This window comes from Capricornis sumatraensis, chromosome X, assembly GCF_032405125.1.
Source record: "Capricornis sumatraensis isolate serow.1 chromosome X, serow.2, whole genome shotgun sequence".
Lineage (NCBI taxonomy): Eukaryota > Metazoa > Chordata > Mammalia > Artiodactyla > Bovidae > Capricornis > Capricornis sumatraensis.
Genome location: NC_091092.1, coordinates 13,800,118 through 13,827,125, shown reverse-complemented (window position 1 = coordinate 13,827,125; position 27,008 = coordinate 13,800,118). Strand labels below are relative to the sequence as shown.

Sequence of the window (27,008 nt, the reverse complement as noted above, 5' to 3'; positions counted from 1 at the left end):
CTTTCTGCTCTCTCCTCCAATCATAGTTGGGGTAATGTTTAGTTCTATTCATATACATATATTTAAAAAATTTAATCTCACAAGCATAACGTGGATTTTAATGAGGTAATATCTGAATAGTGGGTAATAGCATTTTACAATAGAGAATAAAGGGGTAGCAGAACAGCCCTGTATATGGTCTCTAGGTCTCCTGATGTTCTACCATTTCTATGTTGTTGCTGATCAAAAAAAAATATATGTAGTGAAGACTGGGAATTTCCCCAATTTTGGCAAGCATTTAACAATCCGTATTTCATTCATATACTCATTTGGAAAACAGCTCACCACATCTAAAATAGCTTTATGTGACAAATTCAAACAAGGAAAAATTTCACTTAAGTTGTTATAAGAAAGTATTAAATATATTTTTCCTCATCAAAATAGGTTTGTAGAATAAGTTGTTACATAAAATACATAGTAGGACATACTTAAATGTCTTGAAATAAATAAAAGTAGTGGAAAAAAATACCTATGTATATGAATAAATATAAGGGGAAAAATCAACACCAAAGTAACTAAAATATTGACCAGGTGGTATAACACCATTAACCTAATATTAATTTCATACTCAAATGACATCATACTTATCACTGTCATTATTTAATTACGTAGTTTCCCAATCCTCTACCAGTTAATTCTACATTAGTAAAGATTTCATTGTCTTAAATGGGGTCTATTAATTCAGTTTCCAAATGGATACAAAGGAAATGGTCTATGCTTCAGTTTCACAGAATTTCAACCTTTTATGTCTAAAATGCTAAAAGTGAGAATTAATAAGAGCACCTGTTTTCTGAAAAACTAGTTTCAATCCCAAATTCTGAATAGAAAACCAGAAGACAGTTAATATCTATAATACCACTTATGATATTAATATAGAAAAAATTTTATATGTGCTATCAGACTGCTTGAATTTGCTAGCTCAGTATCATGGCATTCTGTAAGTTAGTATACTCTACTATTTTTTTTTTAGTTAATGCTCCCATTTCCAAATATAAAATGATAATAATACTTGAACTGAGTACTTGGGTAAATACGTTCAAAGATTTCTGGCTGAGATGTTGAAAACAGCTCCACTATAAATGATTGTTCTGAAGTCCCGTCAGCAATGTGAATCCAGCGATATGACCAAAAATCTTCATGGCTATCTATATGGATAGAATATTAGAATAAATGAAGACAATGGATTATGCACATATGAACACAGAATTATTCACTGAAATATATTTTATGACTTTCAATATCAGAAGCTTAGCCTTCTTTTTTAACCGCTGGACCCTTCCTACAAAAACCAAAACTCCAATAACATCACAGATACAATTATTTGGCATCTTCTCCAGTTCTCATCTAAAAGAAGAAAAATTATTAAATAGACATTTTATTTTTAAATAGCAAAAGAGCATTCTACAAATATGAATGAAAATGCATATCTATTTAACTGCTACAGCATAATCTGGGGTAGATTTTGAGCAAATTATAATACCTTGTTTCAGTGAGTAACAGTGAAAATTAATATTTGAGATATTTTACAAGAATCTATTTTTACCTCATAACAAAATGGTGATTTAATTTTGGCAATCTCCATTCTGGTTTCATCTTCTTTTCTGGGATGATAATTATATTAGGAAGATCTCAAATATTCAGGCAGATTTCTGAAAAAGAAATATATTACTTTAATATGATATACATATAAAATAATATACACATGTATATATCACACAGCAAAAAACAGATTGAATGCTTTGAGTCCACCACTAAACCTAAGAACTAGATCATTTTCAACAGCTTTCTTCTATCTATTCTGACATTATCATATCCACTCATCTTTGTGTTTTACTATATACTTAAATTTTTAAAAAGGTTTAAAAAAATCACTTAAGTGTTTTTGCCCAAATAGTACACTATTTGGATTTGTTTTTGAACTTTAAATGAATGGAGTAATACCATAATGTACTATTCTAGGGCTACTTTTTTTCCCCACTTAAAATTATGGTCTTAAAATTCATTCATGCAGCTGCACGTAGCACTTTTTTTCTCATTTCTACTGTGACTAATGTTCCAGGGTGTTGATATACTACAATTCTATTTACTCTTCATCATATTGCTGGACATATGGGTTATTTCCAGCTTTTGTCATAATGAACAGTCACTATGAATTTTTTTTGACATATCTCCTTGTACACACAGGCAAATATTTTCTAAGGTATTATATCCAGAAGAGAAAACCTGGATTATAAAATATGCAAATGTTCCACTCTATAGGATGAAGAATTCGCTCAGTTGTGTCCGACTCTTTGCAACTCCATGGACTGTAGGAGCCTACCATGCTCCTCTGTCCATGGGATTTTCCAGGCAAGAGTACTGGAGTGGGGCGCCAGTGCCTTCTCCAGCCAGAGAGTCACATTAACATGGCTTCCCAGTTCCATCAGACCTGTGACCTTTGTCCAAAAGGTCAGAGTTTTCAAAACACATACATACAAACACACAAACACAGAATATCCTAGGAAGATCAGATTTAACATTTACATCTCAAAGACAGAAATCCAAGTTTCCCCCTAGAAAGCCTTTCTTAAAGTTTTGTCAAGTTTTTTTCTCCTCATTGGATCATAACCATAGGTCTACCAATCACTTAGGATTTTTCCTAGGGGACTTGGAGATGGAACCTTAGAGGAAGCAATTAGTACAAAATATCTGTGTACTCAAAGCAAACAAACCAAACCAAATCACGCCAGCAGGAAGTTACCCCAAAATAGCAAATGGCAAAGAGATGCCCAGAAATTCAAAAAACCAAATGGCAAGAATGCACCAAATGTGACTTCAAGGTCCCACTAAGCCTGTGACATTTGTGCAAAGCAGCGCCTTACAAACTGGGTGCCCTGTCTACAGGGAGAAACCCCTGAACTAGAACTGGATCCGTTCCTCAAATGGAAAATATCAAGAGACCTCGAGGTGCACCTTGGGGGACTTATCAAAATGTGAATGGGTGTCTCAATACACCAGGTGCCCTCTTTCTGATCCTCCAATATTTAGTGTTTTCTCAAGAGTTAAAGTTAGGGATGACACAGACAAGAGAAGAGAACTCTCCCCCATTCTCTGCTGCATCCTTGAAGGTCCACAGCAGAGTCTGTGGGTCAGGTATGACTGGGGCTTTGCCCTATGGCAGAGTTTCTGGCTTACCCACCCACCAGCTGGTCAGCACCAGTCCTGGGACACCTCCATACCAAGCAGCTGCTGCTGCTGCTAAGTCGCTTCAGTCGTGTCCGACTCTGTGCAACCCCATAGATGGCAGCCCACCAGGCTCCCCTATCCCTGGGATTCTCCAGGCAAGAACACCTGAGTGGGTTGCCATTTCCTTCTCCAAGCAGCTAGTCCTGCAGTAACCCAGGCCCACCCACCAGCAGGCTGGCACTAGCCATGGACGCACTCGATGATCCCATCCCTTGCCCAGGGACTGGCTCCCACCTTCCAGTGGCCAGCAGCCTCCACACAAGGTAGGGTCTGGCAAGCCAACCAGGCCAGGGGCTGCCCTGCCTACCAGCATGTCCACAGTAGTCATTCACAATAGGAGGGCTCACACAACCCACATAGGAGGCACCCCTAAGCATATAGCCCTGGTGATCCATGCTTATATGGTCAATTGGAAAAATAGCCTCTTCAATAAATGACATTGGGAATATTGGATAGCTATATGCAAAAGAATCAAATTGGACTACTTTCTCACACCATATACAAAGATAAAACTCAAAATGGATTAAAGACTTAAATGTAAGACCTGAAACCCTAAAACTTCTGAAAAGAAAACAGGCAGTATGCTCTCTGACACTGATGTTAGCATATATTTTTGGATCTGTCTCCTCAGGCAAGGGAAATAAAAACAAAAGTAAACAAATGTGACCTCGTCAAACTTTTGCAAAGCAAAGTAAATTATCAACAAAATGAAAAGAGAGCCCATTGAAGGGAGAAGGTATTTACAAATGATAATTCAATAAGGGGTTAATATCTAAAATAGACAAAGAATTTATACAAATATTAAAGAAAAAACTAAATTAAAAGCTGGGAAGAGGACCTAAATAGATATTTATTTTTCTTAGACAACACAAAGATGACCAATGGACATGAAAAGATGCACAACATCACTAATCATTAGGAAACTGCAAATCAAAACCATAATGAGATACCACCACACACCTGTTAGAATGGCTATCATCATAAAAGACAGCAAATAACCGATGTTGGCAGGTATGTAAAGGAAAGGGTACCTTTGTGCACTGTTGGGATTGTAAACTGATGCAGCCCCTATAGACAACAATATAGAGGTTCCTCAAAAAGCTAAAAACAGAACTACCATATGACCCAGCAATTTAACTTCTTGCTATTTACCTGAGAAAACAAAGACACTAATTCAAAAAGGTATATGCACATCAGTGTTCACTGAAGTGTCATTTACAATAGTCAAGATATGGAAGCAACCTAAATGTTCATTGACAGACTAGTGGATAAAGATGTGGTGTGTGTCACACACACACACACACACACACACACACACAGACACACACACAGTGGAATATTACTCAGCCATCAAAAATAATGAAATCTTGCTACTTGAAACATGGATGGATCTAGAGGATATTATGCTATGTGAAATAAGCCAGATAGAGAGATATAAATACCATATGGTCTCGCGTATGTGTGGAATCTTAAAATATATTCAACAAGCGAAATAAAAACAGACTCACAGATACACAGACTAAATCAGCTGTTGCCAGGGGTTGGGGGATGAAATAGATGATGGGAATTAAGAGGTACAAACTTGCAGTTGTATAATAAGTAAGCCAAGGGGATGTAATATACAAAATAAGAAGTTATAATAACTTTATAAAAACATTATAACTTTCTTTGGGGACAGGTAGTCACTAGACTTATGGTGATCATTTTGTAATGTATGGAAATGTCAAGTCACTATGTAGGACACCTGAAACTAACATACTGTACAGCAATACAGCAACTGTGTTGTGCTGTGCCTAGTTGCTCAGCTGTGTTCTACTCTTTGCAACTCCATGGACTGTATCCTGCCAGGCTCCTCTGTCCATGGGATTCTCCAGACAAGAATACTGGAGTGGGTTGCCATGCCTTCCTCTAGGGGATCTTCCCAAACCAGGAATCGAACCAAGGTCTGCTGCATTGCAGGATTCTTTATCATCTGAGCTACTGGGGAAGCCCAAGAATACTGGAGTGGGTAGCCGGGAACTTCCCGACCCAGGAATCAAATGGGGGTCTACTGCACTGCAGGCAGATTCTTTACCAGCTGAGCTCCCCAGGAGGCCAATACATCAACTATACCTCAATGAAAAGCTCTTATGCTTTTAATGGATTTTACCTTCTTACTAGGTGGTGCAGTGGTAAAGAACTGACCTGCCAATGCGGGTTTGATCCCTGGGTTGGGAAGATCCCCTGGAGGAGGGTATGGAAACCCACTCCAGTATTCTTGCCTGGAAAATTCCAAGGACAGAGAAGCCTAGCGGGCTAGAGTCCACGGGGTCGCAAAGAATCAAGACACAGCTGAGCACACAGACACTCACGCATCCGCACATTGGCAAGGGCAGCCTGTACAACATTGAACAGAAATAGTAATAAAAGACCATCAATGGTCCCCATTTTACAAAGGAGTGTTTCAGGACTTCCCCAGTAGTCCAGTCATTAAGACTCTGCCCTTCCACTACAGAGGGCTCAGGTTCAATCCCTGGTTGGGGAACTAAGATCTGGTATGACACAAGGCATGGCCCCCCAAAAAAATTTTGGAGTGTTTCTAAATTTTCTCCTTAAGAGTTGTGTTTGTTTTCATTTTGTTTTGCAAACATCTTTTATCAGTTGTGAAAAGTTCCTTTTCTTGCTATTTTTTTTTTAAAATTTATGAATGTGTGTAAAATTTTAGCAAATGACATTTATGGCTCTGCTAGGACAACCTTCTTTAATCTATTAATGTAGAAGTGACACTTGTCTGTTTTTGTTAAGTAAAATCAACTTTGCGTTGCTGGAAAACAATACAACTTAGTCACAACGTGTAATCACTTTTTTAAAACATTTAACAATTCAGTCTGCTAACCTTCAATTTTGTATATCTGTATATATGTTCATAGCTAAAGGTAGCCTTTAGTTTTCCACATTCATAAAATTCTTATTTGGTTTTGATTATCAAGGTTATATTGGTAGCAAAGAATAAGTCAGAGAGTATACCTTCTTACTTTATTCTCTGGAAATTTTGGAATGACACATTCCTTCAATGTTTGCTAGAATTTGCCTATACAATGATACCTGCCTGGTGGGTGGGTGGTGGGTGTGTGTGTGATTATTTTAAACCTCTGATTCACTTTAATAGTTATAGAACTATCTGGATTTCTTATTTCTTTAATGTCAATATTTTTCTAAGGATTTGCTATGTAGCAAACAAAGATTAAACCAGAATGAAGATGACTGCTGTCTCATTTTGCCTATTACCAAACATGTGACTACAAAATTCTCTTTTACCTTTTCATATATGAGTGAAGAAAGTTTATATTACATGGTATTACCTTGTGCTTAGAAAATAGTTTGCATTTTACAAACCACTTTTTATAGCCATAGTTACTCAGTTATACTCAAGGTCCCTCCCAACTCTAAAATGCTAGCATTTCAAATGAATTAAAAACTTCCTTCACCCCAAACCCTAAACACTTAAGGTTATTACCTCAATATGTATTATGTAATACAGTCTGAAAATCTCAAGACTTTAAAAGGTTTATCATTTGTGTATGTGAACTAAACACTATTTTGTATAAGATAGGACAGAACAATAAACAAAAAGGCAATATACAAAAACCATACATTGCCAGCAAATATGTCCTTTTTTTACAACAGAATTTTCATCTTCACAAGCTTCCATTTATTTAGTTTCTTTAAAATTACATTAGTTTCTATAACTTACAACTATGTGTGTAAGCATGAAAAAATAAACCAAGCTAAATTACCCCAATGGTTTGTGTTCCAACATCAACACCTAGAAGGCAGTGATAGTATCACAGATCCTTATTTCTGTACTGACCAAACTGGCCCTCGTTGCATACTCTTTCTCATGTATTCTCTCACAATATTGAAACTACCCTGTTCTTATCCCTAACCCTTACTTACGTTTTCCCCAATTCAACCCATTCTCCTACTCTCCAGACCATTCACTCTTTCCTCAACTACATTTTTGTTCCTTTCCTCTCCCCTTCCATTCATCCTTTTTTCTTACCGTTTACTGTCAGCAGTCTTTCATGTTCATGTAATTTGTTCATCTTACATATCTGTTACCCTGTTAGACTAATTATTTTTTTAAATTGGAGTATAACTGTTGTGTTGGTTTCTGCTGTTCAACAACATGAATCAGCTATAAGTATACATATATCCCCTACTTCCCACTCCTCAGGTCATCACAGAGGACCTAGTTTAGCTTCCTGTACTGTACAGCAGCTTCCCACTAGCTATCTTTTTCACACAGAGTAATGTATATGTTTCAATGCTACTCTCTTAATTCGTCCTACCCTCTCCTTCCCCTGCTGTGTCCACAGGTTCTCTATCTATGTGTTAGATTAATTCTAAGGGTAGAATTCTATATTACTTATCTTTGTGTTCCCTGTGCCTAGCACAGTTTATAGAACTTTTTTTTCCCCTTTAAAAGATGATCAATCACACTGAGATTTTTAAAAATCATAGATCAATAGTTTTCAACCCTGGCTGGACATTAGAATCCATCTGAGGAGTTTCAGAGATACAACAATGTGTGGTCCCCTCCTAAAAATAAGTATTAATAATTCATGGCCATGGATCTTTAAAGCTCCCCAAATGATGCTAATGTATCAGTAGTATTGAGATCCACTTATACAAGAACACTAGGCAAACTATGGCTTGTAGATGGCTGCCTGTGTTTTGCAAATAAAAGTTTTACTGTAATACAGCTATGCCCATCCATTGACATGTTATCTTTGGTTGCTTTCACTCAATAAAGACAGAGCTGAGTTGTTGTGAAAGAGACTATACTGCTTATACATCCTATAATATTTACTATTAAGCTATTTATAGAAATAGCTCCCTGACCCTTGATGAAGAGGGAAAAAGTCCTGTTACTTATTAAAAAGGTGTGGGATAACAGAGACTGATGCTAACACTGATAAGTAAAATTTTTCTAAAGACTAAAAGGTGCATTTTAAACATGTTCTCATTAAAGCTCCCATTTTAAAAATGATTTCTGTATTTGTAATTATTCACTTAAAAGTATAAATAGCTTTGCCTAGTGGGCTGCCGTCTATGGGGTCGCACAGAGTTGGACACGACTGAAGTGACAGCAGCAGCAGCAGCAGCAGCAGCAGCAGCAGTATATCTTAAAAAGAGAGTTTATATTGTGAAAATCTGGCCCTATAATTCTATGTAGCAGAGGTAGCATAGAGCTCAATTCACTTTCACTGCTATGTTTTAATAACTATTTATCTACTGACTACATGCTGTCTATTGTCCCACTTTCCATATGTTTTTAAGGTTTAGAAGCAGCTATTAGTACAGACTCATTTCTAGATTTGTCCACAGCTACATAGAAACTGTGATTGAAGTTAATTTTCTTTATATCAGAAAATACTGCATTTAGTAAAAAGAACACTAGGTTAGGTTAGGTTAGGTGTCAGGAGAACTAGGTTTCAATTTTCACTATGCCAGTGATCAATTATATGACATCAACAAAGTCACTTACCTTATCTGCTATTGACAAAGGAGGTCTCAATTTTTACTAAAAAGCAATTTTGTCACTTGGAGATGCATGGTTGTGGGAAAGAATTTATAAATTGGCAGAACAATAATACACGTATAGAATTAGCTTCCTCTTGCCAACTTTCACTACGTTTTCTTAATTAAATCTCAACAGCAATCAGTTTATCTTCTCCCATGATAAAGAGTAATGTGATAATGGACTAGTCGTACCAAATTAATTAATATCTTGTTCACCCAGCCAGATTGATGTCTACCATCAATAGCCGGTAGACACTAATACAGAATCATACGAAATTGTCCTAAATATATGTTTCAGTAAACAGTGAACAAAGGCTACATTAGCTGAACATTCTTTATGTAATTAACCCTAATAGGTCAGCTAGGGAGTTCAGAATACACAGAAATACAGGTCCAGTATAAAACTATGACAAACCAAAAACAGTGCTTAAAACTGTTGACTGATGTGTCCTACAATTTTCAAAAATGGAAATTCAAAGAAGTCATATCCACACCTTAAGCAATCACTTAATATATTAATTCTAATGTTCCCCAAATATCAAAGATGATGCCAAGATATCAATACTGTGATTTTAATACTAATTAGGAAGAGTCCTTTCAAGATTACAATAACTGGCAATATTTGAATACTGATCATAAGTTATATAACATTATTATATCAACTTTAAATTTCCTAGTTTTGATAACTATACTGTGACCTGTGACTGTGTAACAGAATGTTCTTGTTCTTAGGAAATAGAGAGTAAAATATCACCAAAGTGTTTAGAGGTAAAGGGATATGTATATATGATGGCTGCCACTTACTCTCAAATGGTTCAGAGGTGAGATCTATCTATCTATCTATCTATCTATCTATCTATCTATCTATCTATAGTGGAGAAATGATAAAGCAAATGTTGCCAACTGCTGAATCTGTGTGAAGGGTATACAGGAGTTCTTTATACTATTCTTTCAACTTCTGTGTAATTTCAAAATCATTTCAAAATAGAATGTTGACAAAAGCCCTTTGAAATGGCACCTTGAAGTAACAAAAACTATATTCAAGATACTAATTTAATATTTTAATACAAAAATGAAAGAAAAGAAAAATAAGTAAATCCAAAATGGCACTCATTCATTAATCAATAATAAACATCTCAGATGCTTTTCCTTAATAAATGAATAAATACACTTATTAAGTGATTGCTCAAAATTTTTTTATGGATAAAGGAATTTAAAGGTTTGTCAGGTTCTAACAGCTTCAGTAATTTTTAAGTTCTTTTGACTGATATGGTACTTTGCAAATTTATACAAACAAAATACTGATAAAATAACAAATTCACTGAATACTTAACCCATTGTAGAAATTAGTTTGATCTGTGAATCCACAGAAGAGGCTGCATCCTGAATGGATAACTCTTTTTAACAGAATAATTTTGAAGCAGAAGAACTAAACCAACATACAGACTTTTGTACCACTCAGGACACAGGGTATTCCACATAATCACAGACACTGTGCTTGAGCTGCCAGCAACTTCCAAAAAGGTCTAGGAAAAAAAAGGTAAAAGCATATATTTTTACTTAATAAATGCATATTTGTTACTTTAACCTACATGATGTTCAAATTTTATTTTTTAAGAATGAGGAAGCAAAATTATAGGAGAACCACTGAATAATTTATGATGTAATATGAGAGACTCTGTAATGATGAAAAGTTATGAATGAAGAACTTTTAGTAATGTGAGAAAATACTTAAGAAAATGTTAAATGATACAAAATGTTATATATACTATGATTCTCATTTTGTAAGAAAATTTACTATGATATATGACATGCTGCTGCTAAGTCACTTCAGTCGTGTCCGACTCTGTGTGACCCCCATAGACAGCAGCCCATCAGGCTTCCACGTCCCTGGGATTCTCCAGGCAAGAACACTGGAGTGGGTTGCCATTCCCTTCTCCACTGCGTGAAAGTGAAAAGTGAAAGTGAAGTCGCTCAGTCGTGTCTGACTCATAGAGACCTCATGGACTGCAGCTCACCAGGCTCCTCTATCCATGGGATTTTCCAGGCAAGAGTACTGGAGTGGGGTGCCATTGCCTTCTCCGATGATATATGACAGTTATATGTAATATATGATAGGGGACTTCCCTAGTGGCTCAGCAATAAAGAATCCACCCGCCAGTGCAGAAGACACGGGTTTGATCCCTGGGTCGTGAATATCCCCTGGTGAAGGAAATGGCAACACACTCCAGTATTCTTGCCTAGGAAATCCCATGGACAGAGGAGGCTGGCAGGCCATAATTCATGGGATCACAAAAATTTGGACATGACTTGGTAACTAAACGACAACAAATACATGATAGGAATGCACATATGCATATATGTGGTATATATGACATAGATATGCTATCACAGACATGCATATATGGGAGACACATACCTGTATGTATATATATGATCTATACATACAAAACGGGGGAATAAAACACACTAATATTAACAGTGATTCTCACTGAGTGGTAGGATTTGGGTTGATATCATTTATCAGCTTTATATATCTTTATACACTTTGCAAATTCCCTAGAAGTATGTATCTTTTATTATAAAAGCTTAGCAAAGCACTCAAAATAATTTTTGATAATGTGGAAATACAGTAAAATGTTAAGTTTTTAAAAAATGGGACAGAAATCAGCATTATATGCACAGTCAAGATAACAGAGAAGTGTCAGATAGATTTGACAATTAAGGTCTCTACAGTGAGTGACCAGCTGAAGAAAAGAGCCAAATTAATTGTGTTGAGAAGTGAACAGGAGGCAAGGCAGTGAAAACAACTAGTGTAGACTACTTCAAGGAGCTTGCCTGAAGGAGAGAGAGAATACAGGTGTCCTGACGTCAAAGACTGTTTTCCTTTTTTAAAATGGAAAATTATACTATATATGTGGGCTTCCATGGTGGCTCAGGGGTAAAGAATCTGGCTGCAGTGTAGCACATGCCGGCGACACAGGTTTGATCCCTGGGTCAAAAGATCTCATGGAGGAAAGCATGACAACCCATTCCAGTATTCTTACTAGGAAAATTTCATGGACAGAGGACTACAGTCCATGGGATTGCAAAGAGTTGGACACAACTGAAGCAACTGAGCATGCCCACAGAGACTATATATTACTAATATTTATATGCTGGTATAGAAATCTCAGTAAAAAAGGAAAACATTGAAGATCCAGAAAAAGGTGTGAAGGAGACTAGCTGGATCAAGGAAACTAAAGAGCACTAATACAGAAATAATTCCTTTTTGTATAAGAAACTATATAGAAAAATACCCTGAAATATATATTTATGTTCATTATTTACATTACTAAGTTGAACTTTTAACATGTTATTTAAACATAAATTATCCTAATGAAGATATCAGGTCTGCAAGTTATAATTTATGATTGATAAATTAACATATAACATCTTATCACAATTCATACTTGGTATGGCTCAATCATCTTTTTATCAGGTCTTCCATAGTATCGCAGTCTTGATTTATATAAGATTCTCACAAGCAATGGAGGAAAATTCTTTGTATTAGACCACATCATCTCAAGGTGAGAAAGGGAAATTATTTTGGTATCTAGAATACAAAAAAGAAAAAATATGTCATAGTAATTTCAAAATTCTATTTTATTAGTTAAAAATGGTACCCAGATCAGACCCAAATCAACTCCTTCTCACAAGCTAAGCCAGTCTATATACTTCTCACATACAAAACTTAGCAATAAAAAATAACCTTAATAATGGTTAAATGGTATGGTTAGGTTAAATGGTAAGGTTAAATAAATGGTATTTAACCTTAATGGTTAAATACATATATATATGTGTCAGTTCAGTTCAGTTCAGTCGCTCAGTCGTATCCGACTCTTTGCGACCCCATGAATCACAGCACGCCAGGCCTCCCTGTCCATTACCATCTCCCGGAGTTCACTCAAGACTCACGTCCATCAAGTCAGTGATGCCATCCAGCCATCTCATCCTCTGTGTCCCCTTCTCCTCCTGCCCCCAATCCCTCCCAGCATCAGAGTCTTTTCCAATGAGTCAACTCTTCGCATGAGGTGGCCAAAGTACTGGAGTTTCAGCTTTAGCATCAGTCCTTCCAATGAATATTCAGGACTGATTTCCTTTAGGACGGACTGGTTGGATCTCCTTGCAGTCCAAGGGACTCTCAAGAGTCTTCTCCAACACCACAGTTCAAAAGCATCAATTCTTCGGCGCTCAGCCTTCTTCACAGTCCAACTCTCACATCCATACATGACCACAGGAAAAACCATAGCCTTAACTAGACGGACCTTAGTCGGCAAAGTAATGTCTCTGCTTCTGAATATGCTATCTAGGTTGGTCATAACTTTTCTTCCAAGGAGTAAGCGTCTTTTAATTTCATGGCTGCAGTCACAATCTGCAGTGATTCTGGAGCCCAAAAAAATAAAGTCTGACACTGTTTCCACTGTTTCCCCATCTATTTCCCATGAAGTGATGGGACCGGATGCCATGATCATTTTCTGAATGTTGAGCTTTAGGCCAACTTTTTCGCTCTCCTCTTTCACTTTCATCAAGAGGCTTTTTAGCTCCTCTTCACTTTCTGCCATCAGGGTGGTGTCATCTGCATATCTGAGGTTATTGCTATTTCTCCTGGCAATCTTGATTCCAGCTTGTGTTTCTTCCAGTCCAGCGTTTCTCATGATGTACTCTGCATATAAGTTAAATAAGCAGGGTGACAATACACACACACACACATACCCATGATTTACTATGTGACTGGAATATAGGTAAATACCTATGTTAACTGACACATTTAGATGGAATTGTCCATCTATAATACTCTCTATTTTGTCAAACTGTGTAATTACTTCCTGGAAGACTTGGATCAAAACTTACCTTCCTTAAGAAAAAACTCAACACCATGGAATATTTTCCCACTGCTAAGCACTTACACATTTAATTTATAGAATTTTCATGATATATTTCTTTATTGCCCCCACCTTAGTCTCATATGTGTAAGTTCAATTTTCCCCAAACATTCCAGACATGGTCCTGTATCAGGGCCTTTGCACTTGCTGTTCCCTGGGTCTGGAATGTCTTTCTCTTAGATATCTGAGTGACGTTTTCTCCTTCAAGTTTTGCTCAAAGGTCACTTTCTTAGTGATGCTAGCTCTAACTCCCCCCATAGAAAACTAATCCCCTTACTTATCTCCGTCCCATTTTATTTTTCTACATACCAACAGCACTTATTACATTTTTATATGCCATATAACTTACTTAGAAATGTTTTAATCTCCAAGCCTGTTGGTAAGGGCCAAAACTGTTTAAAAGCTATTCATCATCTTTAAAAGATTAATTTGTATTTCTAATTTTATTCTTCCTTGGGCTAAGAGGGATTCCATCTGCAATTTTCTCCACATTTTTCTCTCATAGCCTACAGTCCCAGCTTTTAAAACCTGAACTGGTATTTGTTCAAACATTTCATTTATTTCTCTAAGGCATCCTCCACTTCCATTTTTATTTATATAATGTATCACCAACCCAACTTTGGTATTAAAAGTATTCTCATAATTTGTTTTCAGTAAGAGTTTAAATGGTCTTTCATAATTACAACACTACCATTAATACCCACCCCATTTTCAGTATTAGGTATCTTGTATAAATTTCCCTCCAGATTCTCCCAAAACATTACTAGTCCAGGATCACAGAGACTAGTATTTGATATGACACAATTAAGTAATTGCCTTTTTAATATGGTGAAGCAAATTGTACCTCACTTCTGAATTACCTACAGTGTATGTGGAACACTCTTGACCAATGAAGGCACATACACCTCCTTTACAAGTGGAATAACTTCAAAAGCTATACACTTTTATAAAACCAGAGTTGTAAGAGCTACTATTTCTGCTACAGTTGAGTCCAGACAGCCATGATGACATCTGTCTGGAGAACATTTTCCCAGACTGGGCAAAAACAACAACAAAAAAACCTCATTAACTTCATAGAATATACATATCTCTAAAATCTAAAAAGAAATTACAAGTTAAAAAGAAATTACATAGACAATGGGGAATCCATGTAAATTCATAGAAATAAAAAAGTGGATTCTTTATCAAAAGAAAGAATGAAAATAACAGACTACATATTCAATATAAAAATTAATAAACAATGCAATAGTGTTTCTCAAACTTGGTGGTCCCAGGACCCCTTTATAGTCTTAAGAAATTACTGAAGACCTCAATAAGCTTCTGTTTATGTGGGTAATATTTACCAATACTTACCATATTACACAGTAAAACAAAGAAATAAAAATATTTAATTAATTCTTTTAAAACAAAAACAATAAATCTGTTATACATAGTAAAAAGATGTATTTTTGAAAAATGAGTACATTGTTCAAAATCAAAAATGTAGTGGGAAGAGTGGTATTGTTTTACATTTCTGCAGATCTCTTTAGGATCTAGCTTAAAAGAATACAGCTGGATAAATAATATTTTCTTTGGCATTTATTCAGTCTGTTTCAATGTCCTTGACATGCAGCCTCTGGAAAACTCCACTCTATACTTCAGAAGGAGAGTTTAAAAAAAGAAAATAAAGCCTTAATATTATTATTACATTGAGAACCACTTCAAAAGAATAAGTCTAAGGAATATAAAGAAGAATAAAGATAAAAACCGAAAATAATGAATTAGAAAACAGTATGACTGGTAAGTCCAATTCCCTGGAAAAATTAATAAAAAAGTAAAACCTTAAAAGTGCAATCAGGAAGAAAGCAAACAAAAAGATAACACCCAGAATGTGATCACCTATAAACATAGAGAAAATAATTTTAAAGATTATATGATTATATAGCACTAAACATGAAAACAGCAATGAAATTGATAGTCTTCTAGAAACATATGAATTACCAATATTGTTGCCCTAAGGAACAGAAGAACACTGGAACAGATCAATAACCATGGAAGAAAATGAAAAAGTTCCTAATAATGACCTTCCAAACTGGACCAGATTCACATGGTTAACAATTTTCAAAGAATAGCTTTCTCTTCAGTTGTTCTAGAGCACAGTAAGTATAAAAATTGTACCAATTCATTTGATAAATTTAGATAAATCTTAAAAATTATAACAAATAGTAAAAAAGAGAACTAAAAATCCCAAACATTTATAATGGCAAAAATCCTAAATCAAATACTTTAAAATCCAATGTAGCAGTATGCCAAAATGCATCATAATTAACTAGAGTCCTAAGCATCTTGTGCAGAATATTAAAAACTCTAAATAATTCTGGAGATTGACATAAAATGCAAGTTCAAATAATTTTGCTAAAACACTGAAGAGAATAAAAATATATTACTTCTAAATCACTAAGATAAAAATGTTTTCAAATAGTTAAAAAAAATAATTCATGGACAAGATAGAAGATGGTGGAGGAATAGGACGGGGAGACCACTTTCTCCCCCACAAATTCATCAAAGGAACATTTGAACGCTGAGTAAATTCCACAAAACTTCTGAATGCCGGCAGAGGACATCAGGAACCCAGAAAAGCAGCCAATTGTCTTCGAAAGGAGGTAGGAAAAAATATAAAAGACAAAAAGGGAGACAAAAGAGGTAGGGATGGAGCTCTGTCCTGGGAAGGGAGTCTTAAAAGAGAGAAGTTTCCAAACACCAGGAAACACTCTCATTGCTGAGTCTGTGTGAGCCTTGGAACCACAGAGGGCAACATAAACCGGGAGGAAAAATAAATAAATTAAACCCCACAGATTACATGCCCACGGTAACTCCCCCAGCGGAGTAGCAGTGCAGATGCCTGCACCCGCCACTAGCAAGCAGGGGCTGGGCAGCGAGGCGTGGGCTGCATTGCTTAGAGAACGGACCAGGTCTGAATGCCCCGAGGCAATCTGAGGGAACTAACTTGGGCTAGCAAACCAGACTGCGGGATAGCTACCACGGGAAAAGCCCTAACCTAAGACACCGCCAGGCCCGATCACAGAACAAAGGACTGAGCAGAGCTAGGCGGCTGCAGACCATCCCCCTATGGTGACAGGCAGGCGAGGGCAGCCAGAGCTGGAAGGGGGCAATTGCAGCCCCAGAGAGGCATTATCTACCAAACTGCAAGCAGGCTTCGTCACTAACTAAGACTTCTTGGGATACTGGACGGTCAAAATCCGCTTGAGAAGGTGCGCCGGTTGCACACCCAGAAAACCAAGCAACAGGGACAAGGGAGGTGATAAGTCGCAGTGACTGTGCTCGCCAAACATCTGGTCACCTGAGCTGCTCGGACCTGGGAAGGGCACAAAACACAGGCCCAACCAAGTCTGTGTCTCTGAGGACTACCCAGGTGCCTGAACCTGAGCGGCTTAGACCTGGGAAGTGCATACAACGCAGGGCTGGCCTCAGACAGCTCCCGGCAGAGCAACCTAGAGCCTAAGCAGTGTTGACAGGGAGGGCACACAAGCCGTGAGTGGGGGCAGGCCCAGTGTGGCTGGGACACTGTGAACACATACCAGTGTTGTTTGTTTGCAGCATCCCTCCCTCCCCACACTGCCACTTAACAAGTGAGCCTAAAAAAGTGTCCACCACCGCCCCCTTGTGTCAGGGCGGAAATCAGACACTGAAGAGGCCAGCAAACAGAAGAAGCTAAAACAGAGGGAACCTCCTTGGAAGTGACAGGTGCAATAGATTAAAACCCTGTAGTTAGTACCGACTGCATAGGAAGGGGCCTACAGATCTTGAGAAATATAAGCCACACCAAGGAACTATCCAAAAATGAACTGATCCCACACTACCCACAACACCACGAGAGAAAGTCCTAGATATACTTTTACTATTTTTATTATCATTCTTTACTTTTTTAAAAATTTTAAGTCCTCTATTACTCTTTTAATTTTACTTTTTATAACCTACTATTACTTTGCAAAAAAAAGAGAGACCCTATTTTTTAAAGCAAAGTTCATATATATATTTTATAATGTTTGTGACTTTTTTTTTTCTTTAATATTGTATTTTTTGAAAATCCAACCTCTACTTTAGATTTTTAATCTTTGCTTTTTGGTATTGGTTATCAATTCTGTACCTTTAAGAACCCAATCTTCAGTACCCATTTTTACTTGAGAGCAAGATTACTGGCTTGACTGCTCTCTCCCTCTTTGGACTCTCCTTTTTCTCCACCAGATCGCCTCTATCTCCTCTCTCCCCCTTCTCTTCTATACCCAACTCTGTGAATCTCTCTCTCTCTGTGTTCCCAATGGTGGAGAACACTTAGAGAACCGATTACTGGCTGGATCTGTCTCTCTCCTTTTGATTCCCCCCTTTATCCTCCTGGTCACCTCTGTCTTGTTCCTCCCTCTTCTCTTCTCTGTATAACTCCGTGAACATCTCTGAGTGGTCCAGACTGTGGAGCGCACATAAGGAAGTGATTACTGGCTAGCTTGCTCTCTCCTCTTTTCATTCCACCTCATCTCATTCGGGTCACCTATAACTCCCTCCTCCCTATTCTCTTCTCCATGTAACTCTGCAAACTTCTCTGGGTGTCCCTCACTGTGGAGAAACTTTTCACTTTAACCTAGATATTTTATCAAAGGTGCTGTACAGATGGAGAAGTCTTGAGGCTACTATTAAAATAAGACTGAAAACCAGAAGCAGGAGGCTTAAGTCCAAATCCTGAGAACACCAGAGAACTCTTGACTCCAGGGAACATTAATCGACAGGAGCTCATCAAACGTCTCCCTACCTACACTGAAACCAAGCATCACCCAAGTGCCAACAAGTTCCAGAGCAAGACATACCACACAAATTCTCCAGCAACACAGGAACACAGCCCTGAGCTTCAATATACTGCTGCTGCTGCTGCTGCTGCTAAGTCACTTCAGTCGTGTCTGACTCTGTGCGACCCCACAGACGGCAGCCCACCAGGCTCCCCCGTTCCTGGGATTCCCCAGGCAAGAAAACTGGAGTGGGTTGCCATTGCCTTCTCCAGAGCTTCAATATACAGGCTGCCCAAACCCATTCACATCTCATAACTCATTACTGGACACTTCATCGCACTCCAGAGAGAAGAAATCCAGCTCCACCCACCAGAACACCAACACATGCTTCCTTAACCAGGAAACATTGACAGGACACCCGTACAACCCCACACACAGCGAGGAAACTCCACAATAAGAAGAACTCCACAAACTGCCACAATACAGAAAGGCCACCCCAAACACAGCCATATAAACAAGATGAAGAGACAGAGGAATACCCAGCAGGTAAAGGAACAGGATAAACACCTACCAAACCAAACAAAAGAGGAAGAGATAGGGAATCTACCTGAGAAAGAATTCCAAATAATGATAGTGAAAATGATCCAAAATCTTGAAACAAAATGGAATCACAGATAAACAGAAGAAATTTAAAAAGTCAGTATATAATGAATAAAGAAACAAATGAGATCAAAAACACTCTGGAGGGAACAAATAGTAGAATAATGGAGGCAGAAGAGACGATTAGTGAAGCAAAAGATAGAATGGTAGAAATAAATGAATCAGCGAGGAAAAAAGAAAAACGAATTAAAAGAAATGAGGACAACCTCAGAGACCTCTGGGACAATGTTAAATGCCCCAACATTCGAATCATAGGAGTCCCAGAAGAAGACAAAAAGAAAGACCATGAAAAAATACTTGAGGAGATAATAGTTGAAAAATTCCCTAAAATGGGGAAGGAAATAATCACCCAAGTCCAAGAAACCCAGAGAGTCCCAAACAGGATAAACCCAAGGTGAAACGCCCCAAGAACATATTAATCAAATTAACAAAGATCAAACACAAAGAACAAATATTAAAAGCAGCAAGGGAAAAACAACAAATAACACACAAGGGGATTCCCATAAGGATAACAGCTGGTCTTTCAATAGAAACTCTTCAGGCCAGGAGGGAATGGCAAGACATACTTAAAGTGATGAAAGAAAATAACCTACAGCCCAGATTACTGTACCCAGCAAGGATCTCATTCAAATATGAAGGAGAAATCAACAGCTTTACAGACAAGCAAAAGCTGAGAGAATTCAGCACCAACAAACCAACTCTCCAACAAATGCGAAAGGATCTTCTCTAGACAGGAAACACAAAAAGGGTGTATAAACCCGAACCCAAAACAATAAAGTAAATGGCAGTGGGATCATACTTATCAATCATTACCTTAAATGTAAATGGGTTGAATGCCCCAACCAAAAGACAAAGACTGGCTGAATGGATACAAATACAAGACTCCTATATATGTTGTCTACAAGAGACCCACCTCAAAACAAGGGACACATACAGACTGAAAGTGAAGGGCTGGAAAAAGATGTTCCACGCAAATAGAGACCAAAAGAAGGCAGGAGTAGCAATACTCATATCAGATAAAATACACTTTAAAGCAAAGGCTGTGAAAAGAGACAAAGGAGGACACTACATACTGATCAAAGGATCAATCCTAGAAGAAGATATAACAATTATAAATGTATATGCACCCAACATAGGAGCACTGCAATATGTAAGACAAATGCTAACAAGCATGAAATGGGAAATTAACAATAACACAATAATAGTGGGAGACTTTAATACCCCACTCACACCTATGGATAGATCAACTAAACAGAAAATTAACAGGGAAACACAAACGTTAAGTGATACAATAGACCAGGTAGACCTAATTGATATCTATAAGACATTTCACCCCAAAACAATGAATCTCACCTTTTTCTCAAGTGCACACGGAACCTTCTCCAGGATAGATCACATCTTGGGCCATAAATCTAGCCTTGGTAAATTCAAAAACATTGAAATCATTCCAAGCATCTTTTCTGACCACAATGCAGTAAGATTAGATCTCAATTACAGGAGAAAAACTATTAAAAATTCCAACATATGAAGGCTGAACAACACGCTGCTGAATAACCAACAAATCACAGAAGAAATAAAAAAGAAATCAAAATATGCATAGAAATGAATGAAAATTAAAATCTAACAACCCAAAACTTGTGGGATACTATAAAACCAGTGCTAAGGGGAAAGTTCATAGCAATACAGGCATACCTCAAGAAACAAGAAAAAAGTCAACTAAATAACCAAACTCTACACCTAAAGCAACTAGAAAAGGAAGAAATGAAGAACCCCAGGGTTAGTAGAGGGAAAGAAATCTGAAAAATTAGGGCAGAAATAAATGCAAAAGAAACAAAACAGACCATAGCAAAAATCAACAAAGCCAAAAGCTGGTTATTTGAGAGGATAAATAAAATTGACAAACCATTAGCCAGACTCATCAAGAAACAAAGGGAGAAAAATCAAATCAATAAAATTAGGAATGAAAATGGAGAGATCACAACAGACAACACAGAAATACAAAGGATCATAAGAGACTACTGTCAGCAATTATATGCCAATAAAATGGACAACTTGAAAGAAATGGACAAATTATTAAAAAAATACAACTTTCCAAAACTGAACCAGGAAGAAATAGAAAATCTTAACAGACCCATCACAAGCACAGAAATTGAAACTGCAATCAGAAATCTTCCAGCAAACAAAAGCCCAGGTCCAGACAGCATCACAGATGAATTCTACCAAAAATTTAGAGAAGAGCTAACACCTATCCTACTCAAACTCTTCCAGAAAATTGCAGAGGAAGGGAAACTTCCAAACTCATTCTATGAGGCCACCATCACCCTAATATCAAAACCTGACAAAGATGCCACAGAAAAAGAAAACTACAGGCCAATATCACTGATGAACATAAATGCAAAAATCCTTAACAAAATTCTAGCAAACAGAATCCAACAACACATTAAAAAGATCATATACCATGGCCAAGTGGGCTTTATCCCAGGGATGCAAGGATTCTTCAATATCCACAAATCAATCAATGTAATACACCACATTAACAAATTGAAAAATAAAAGCCATATGATTATCTCAATAGATGCTGAGAAAGCCTTTGACAATATTCAACATCCATTTATGATAAAAAAAAAAAACTCTCCAGAAAGCAGGAATAGAAGGAACATACCTCAACATAATAAAAGCTATATATGACAAACCCATAGCAAACATTATCCTCAATGGTGAAAAATTGAAAGCATTTCCCCTAAAGTCAGGAACAAGACAAGGGTGCCCACTCTCACCACTACTATTCAGCATAGTTTTGGACGTTTTGGCCACAGCAATCAGAGCAGAAAAAGAAATAAAAGGAATCCAGATTGGAAAAGAAGTAATACTCTCACTGTGTGCAGATAACATGATCCTCTACATAGAAAACCCTAAAGACTCCACCAGAAAATTACTAGAGCTAATCAATGAATAGAGTAAAGTTGCAGGATATAAAATCAACACACAGAAATCGCTTGCATTCTTATATGCTAATAATGAAAAAATAGAGAAATTAAGCAAACAATCCCATTCACCATTGCAACAAAAGAATAAAATACTTAAGAATATATCTACCTGAAGAAAATAAAGATGTATATATAGAAAACTATAAAACACTGGTGAAAGAAATCAAAGAGGACACTAATAGATGGAGAAATATACTGTGCTCATGGATCAGAAGAATCAATATAGTGAAAATGAGTATACTACCCAAAACAATCTATAGATTCAATGCAATCCCTATCAAGCTACCAACAGTATTTTTCACAGAGCTAAAACAAATAATTTCACAATTTGTATGGAAATACAAAAAACTTCAAATAGCCAAAGCAATCTTGAGAAAGAAGAATGGAACTGGAGGAATCAACCTGCCTGACTTCAGGCTCTACTACAAAGCCACAGTCATCAAGACAGTATGGTACTGGCACAAAGACAGAAATATAGATCAATGGAACAAAAGGGAAATTCCAGAGAGAAATTCACGCACCTATGGACACTTTATCTTTGACAAAGGAGGTTCAGTTCAGTTCGTTTCAGTCACTCAGTCATGTCCGACTCTTTGCGACCCCATGAATCGCAGAACGCCAGGCCTCCCTGTCCATCACCAACTCCCGGAGTTCATTCAGACTCACGTCCATCGAGTCCGTGATGCCATCCAACCATCTCATCCTCGGTCGTCCCCTCTCTCCTCCTGCCCCCAATCCCTCCAAGCATCAGAGTCTTTTCCAATGAGTCAACTCTTTGCATGAGGTGGCCAAAGTACTGGAATTTCAGCTTTAGCATCATTCCTTCCAAAGAAATCCCAGGGCTGATCTCCTTCAGAATGGACTGGTTGGATCTCCTTGCAGTCCAAGGGACTCTCAAGAGTCTTCTCCAACACCACAGTTCAAAGGCATCAATTCTTCAGCACTCAGCCTTCTTCACAGTCCAACTCTCACATCCATACATGACTACTGGAAAAACCATAGCGTTGACTAGACAGACGTTAGTCGGCAAAGTAATGTCTCTGCTTTTGAATATGCTATCTAGTTTGGTGATAACTTTCCTTCCAAGGAGTAAGCGCCTTTTAATTTCATGGCTGTAGTCACCATCTGCAGTGATTTTGGAGCCCCCCCAAAAATAAAGTCTGACACTGTTTCCACTGTTTCCCCATCTATTTCCCATGAAGTGATTGGACCAGATGCAGAGAAAAGACAATCTCTTCAACAAGTGGTGCTGGGAAAACTGGTCAACCACTTGTAAAAGAATCAAACTAGAACACTTTCTAACACCATACACAAAAATAAACTCAAAATGGATTAAAGATCTAAATGTAAGGCCAGAAACTATGAAACTCCTAGAGGAGAACATAGGCAAAACACTCTCCGACATAAATCACAGCAGGATCCTCTATGACCCATCTCTGAGAATAGTGGAAATAAAAGAAAAAACAAACAAATGGGACCTAATTAAAATTAAAAGCTTCTGCACAACAAAGGAAACTATAAGCAAGGTGAAAAGACAGACTTCTGAATGGGAGAAAATAATAGCAAATGAATCAACTGACAAAAAACTAATCTCAAAAATATATAAGCGACTCCTGCAGTTCAATTCCAGAAAAATAAACAAGTGAATCAAAAAAATGGGCCAAAGAACTAAATAGACATTTCTCCAAAGAAGACATACAGATGGCTAACAAACACATGAAAAGATGCTCAACATCACTCATTATCAGAGAAATGCAAATCAAAACCACAATGAGGTACCATCTCATGCCAGTAAGCATGGCTGCTATCCAAAAGTCTACAAGCAATAAATGCTGGAGAGGGTGTGGAGAAATGGGAATCCTCTTAAACTGCTGGTGGGAATGCAAACTAGTACAGCCACTATGGAGAACAGTGTGGAGATTCCTTAAAAAACTGGAATTAGAACTGCCTTATGACCCAGCAATCCCACTGCTGGGCATACATACCGAGGAAACCAGAATTGAAAGAGACACGTGTACCCCAATGTTCATCGCAGCACTGTGTATAATAGCCAGGACATGGAATCAACCTAGATGTCCATCAGCAGATGAATGGATAAGAAAGCTGTGGTACATATACACAATGGAGTATTACTCAGCCATTAAAAAGAATGCATTTGAATCAGTTCTAATGAGGCAGATGAAACTGGAGCAGTAAGCCAGAAAGAAAAACACCAATACAGTATACTAACGCATATATATGGAATCTAGAAAGATGGTAATGATAACTCTGTATGTGAGACAGCAAAAGAGACACAGATGTATAGAACAGTCTTTTGGACTCTGTGGGAGAGGGCGAGGGTGGGATGGTTTGGGAGAATGACACTGAAACATGTCTAATATTATATGTGAAACAAATCGCCAGTACAGGTTCAATGCATGATACAGGATGCTTGAGGATGGTGCACTCGGATGACCCAGAGGGATGGTATGGGGAGGGAGGTGGGAGGGGGGTTCAGGATGGGGAACACATGTACACCCATGGTGGATTCATGTTTATGTATGGCAAAACCAATACAGTATTGTAAAGTAATTAGCCTCCAATTAAAATAAATGAATTTATAAAAAAATAATGCACAGCATATAATAAAGTAGGACTGCAAGAATAAGTATAAACATCATTAATTACATAAAATTTAACTTGATTAACTTCATCTCTTGAAAGAAAAAGAATTTGGGTAAAAAAGAAAAAGCTTAGCTATACAGAGAAACCTAAAACAAGTCTGATTTGAGAGAACAGCATTGAAACTTGTATATTATCATATGTGAAATAGATCACCAGTCCACGTTTGATACATGAGGCAGGGTGGTCAGGGCTGGTGCATGGGGATGACCCTGAGAGATGGGATGGGAGGGAGGTGGGAGGCAGGCTCAGGATGGGGAACACACGTACACCAACACCTGATTCATGTGAATGTATGGCAAAAACCATTTTTTTAAAAATGGAAATAAAGTGATGAGCAAAGAAATTTACACTAAGCCAGTGGTTATCAAAGTGTGGCCTTTGCACCAGCAGAATCAATGTGTTACAAATGTAAATTCTAGGGCAGATGCACTGAGAATCATAAACTGGTGGCAGGATCCAGCAATCTGAATTTCTGAGGTCATATGGCTTCCCTCATAGCTCAGTTGGTAAAGAATCTGCCTGCATTGCAGAAGACCCAGGTTCTGCAGCCGGAAGATCTGCTGGAGAAGGGATAGGCTACCCACTCCAGTATTCTTGGGCTTCCCTTGTGGCTCAGCTGGTAAAGAATCCTGTTGTAAAGCAGGAGACCTGGGTTCAATCCCTGGGTTGAGAAGATCCCCTGGAGACGGGAAAAGTTACCCACTCCAGTATTCTGGCCTGAAGATTTCCATGGACTGTGGTCCATAGGGTCGCAGAGTCGGACACAACTGAGCAACTTTCACTTTCACTTTGAGGTGATGTGGCTGCCCACTCAGGTTTAAGAATCATGGCTTTAAATGCTAAAAGACCATGGAAGTGGTAAACAGTACTATTAGACAAAATATAATTTGAGGCAAAAAGGGACTAAGAAATTCTATGTTGTTAAGAGTAAAATTCACCAAGATATACTTGTTATGAAACTTTGCGTATTACAGAAAGATCTAAACCTAAAACTTTTAGAAATATAAGCAGAAATGAACAAAATCACCTTCATAAAGAGAAGTCAATATTCCTCTCAAAGAAATGGGCAAATAAAATAGATTTTAAAATAAGGATATGGAATGTTTTAATGAAAAAAATTTAAAACCTGGTATAACAAGGAACTGCATAGCTAATCAGTAAACTTTTTCTAAACTTTTCAGGGTAGACAGAAACTCAAATTTAAAATCAGAAAATATGAGTAATGAGTAATAATAAAATCTCTATACTTCAAAACCTGGGGTATACAGCAAAAACAGTAACTGTGTGAAATTTCAGAACTGCTAAAGCTTTTGGAAGAAATAAAGAAGGGAATAAATAAACCAAGCATTCAATTCTAGAAGGAAGTACCAAAAATAAAAATAAAAAATGAACAAAGGATGTAAAAATAATTAAAGATGACAGTACAAATAAAGCAGAAACATCTCCCTGATACAGACTTTTAATTAGTAAAGCTAAAAGTCTTATTTTTGAATAACAAGAAAGTAGACAAACCTCTGCCAAGGCTGATCACGAAAAAGGGTGAAGACTTGATCATTAGGAACATATCAGGTGATGTAACTGACAAGATAGAGATAAACCATGTAGATTATGTACAGCTCTGAGATTTAGGTGAAATGAGATTTCCTAGTGAAATGTAAACTCTCAAAAATGCACTCAAAAGAAGCGTTACTGGTTTTTCTACTTTCTCACAAATTGGTAAGAAAATCATCTTCCAAACTCCCAATGTTCACCCAAGGTCCCAGGTTCAAATAGTTTTGGGGGTAAATTCCACCAAACCTTCAAAGAACACGTTATTTCTCTAAGCTCAGAAAAACAGGCAAGCTTCCTAACTCATTCTTTAGACTAATATTAATTAATCTGGTATCAAAATTGAACTGAAATAGTACTTTCCTAAAATATAACAAAACTTATGGATCAAATTCACTTGAATATATAGATATAACAATAACAAGCATGACCAAGTAGAAACAGTAGTGGTTCAACATCAGAAAACCTATGAATGTAATCTATTTCATTCATTCCTTTATTCAATGAACACTTCTCAACTGCCTACTATGTGCCACACATTTTCCTGCCTATAAAAAAAATAGACCACAGCAGTGAAAAAAAAAAAAAAAAAACATGAGTGCTTACCCCCAAGGATC

General features: G+C 37.3%; 1 pseudogene; it reads right to left on the bottom strand.

Annotated features, from left to right (window-relative positions):
- Positions 1-27,008, bottom strand: part of LOC138071111 (RPA-related protein RADX-like) — a 99,882-nt pseudogene that overhangs the window by 67,833 nt on the left and 5,041 nt on the right.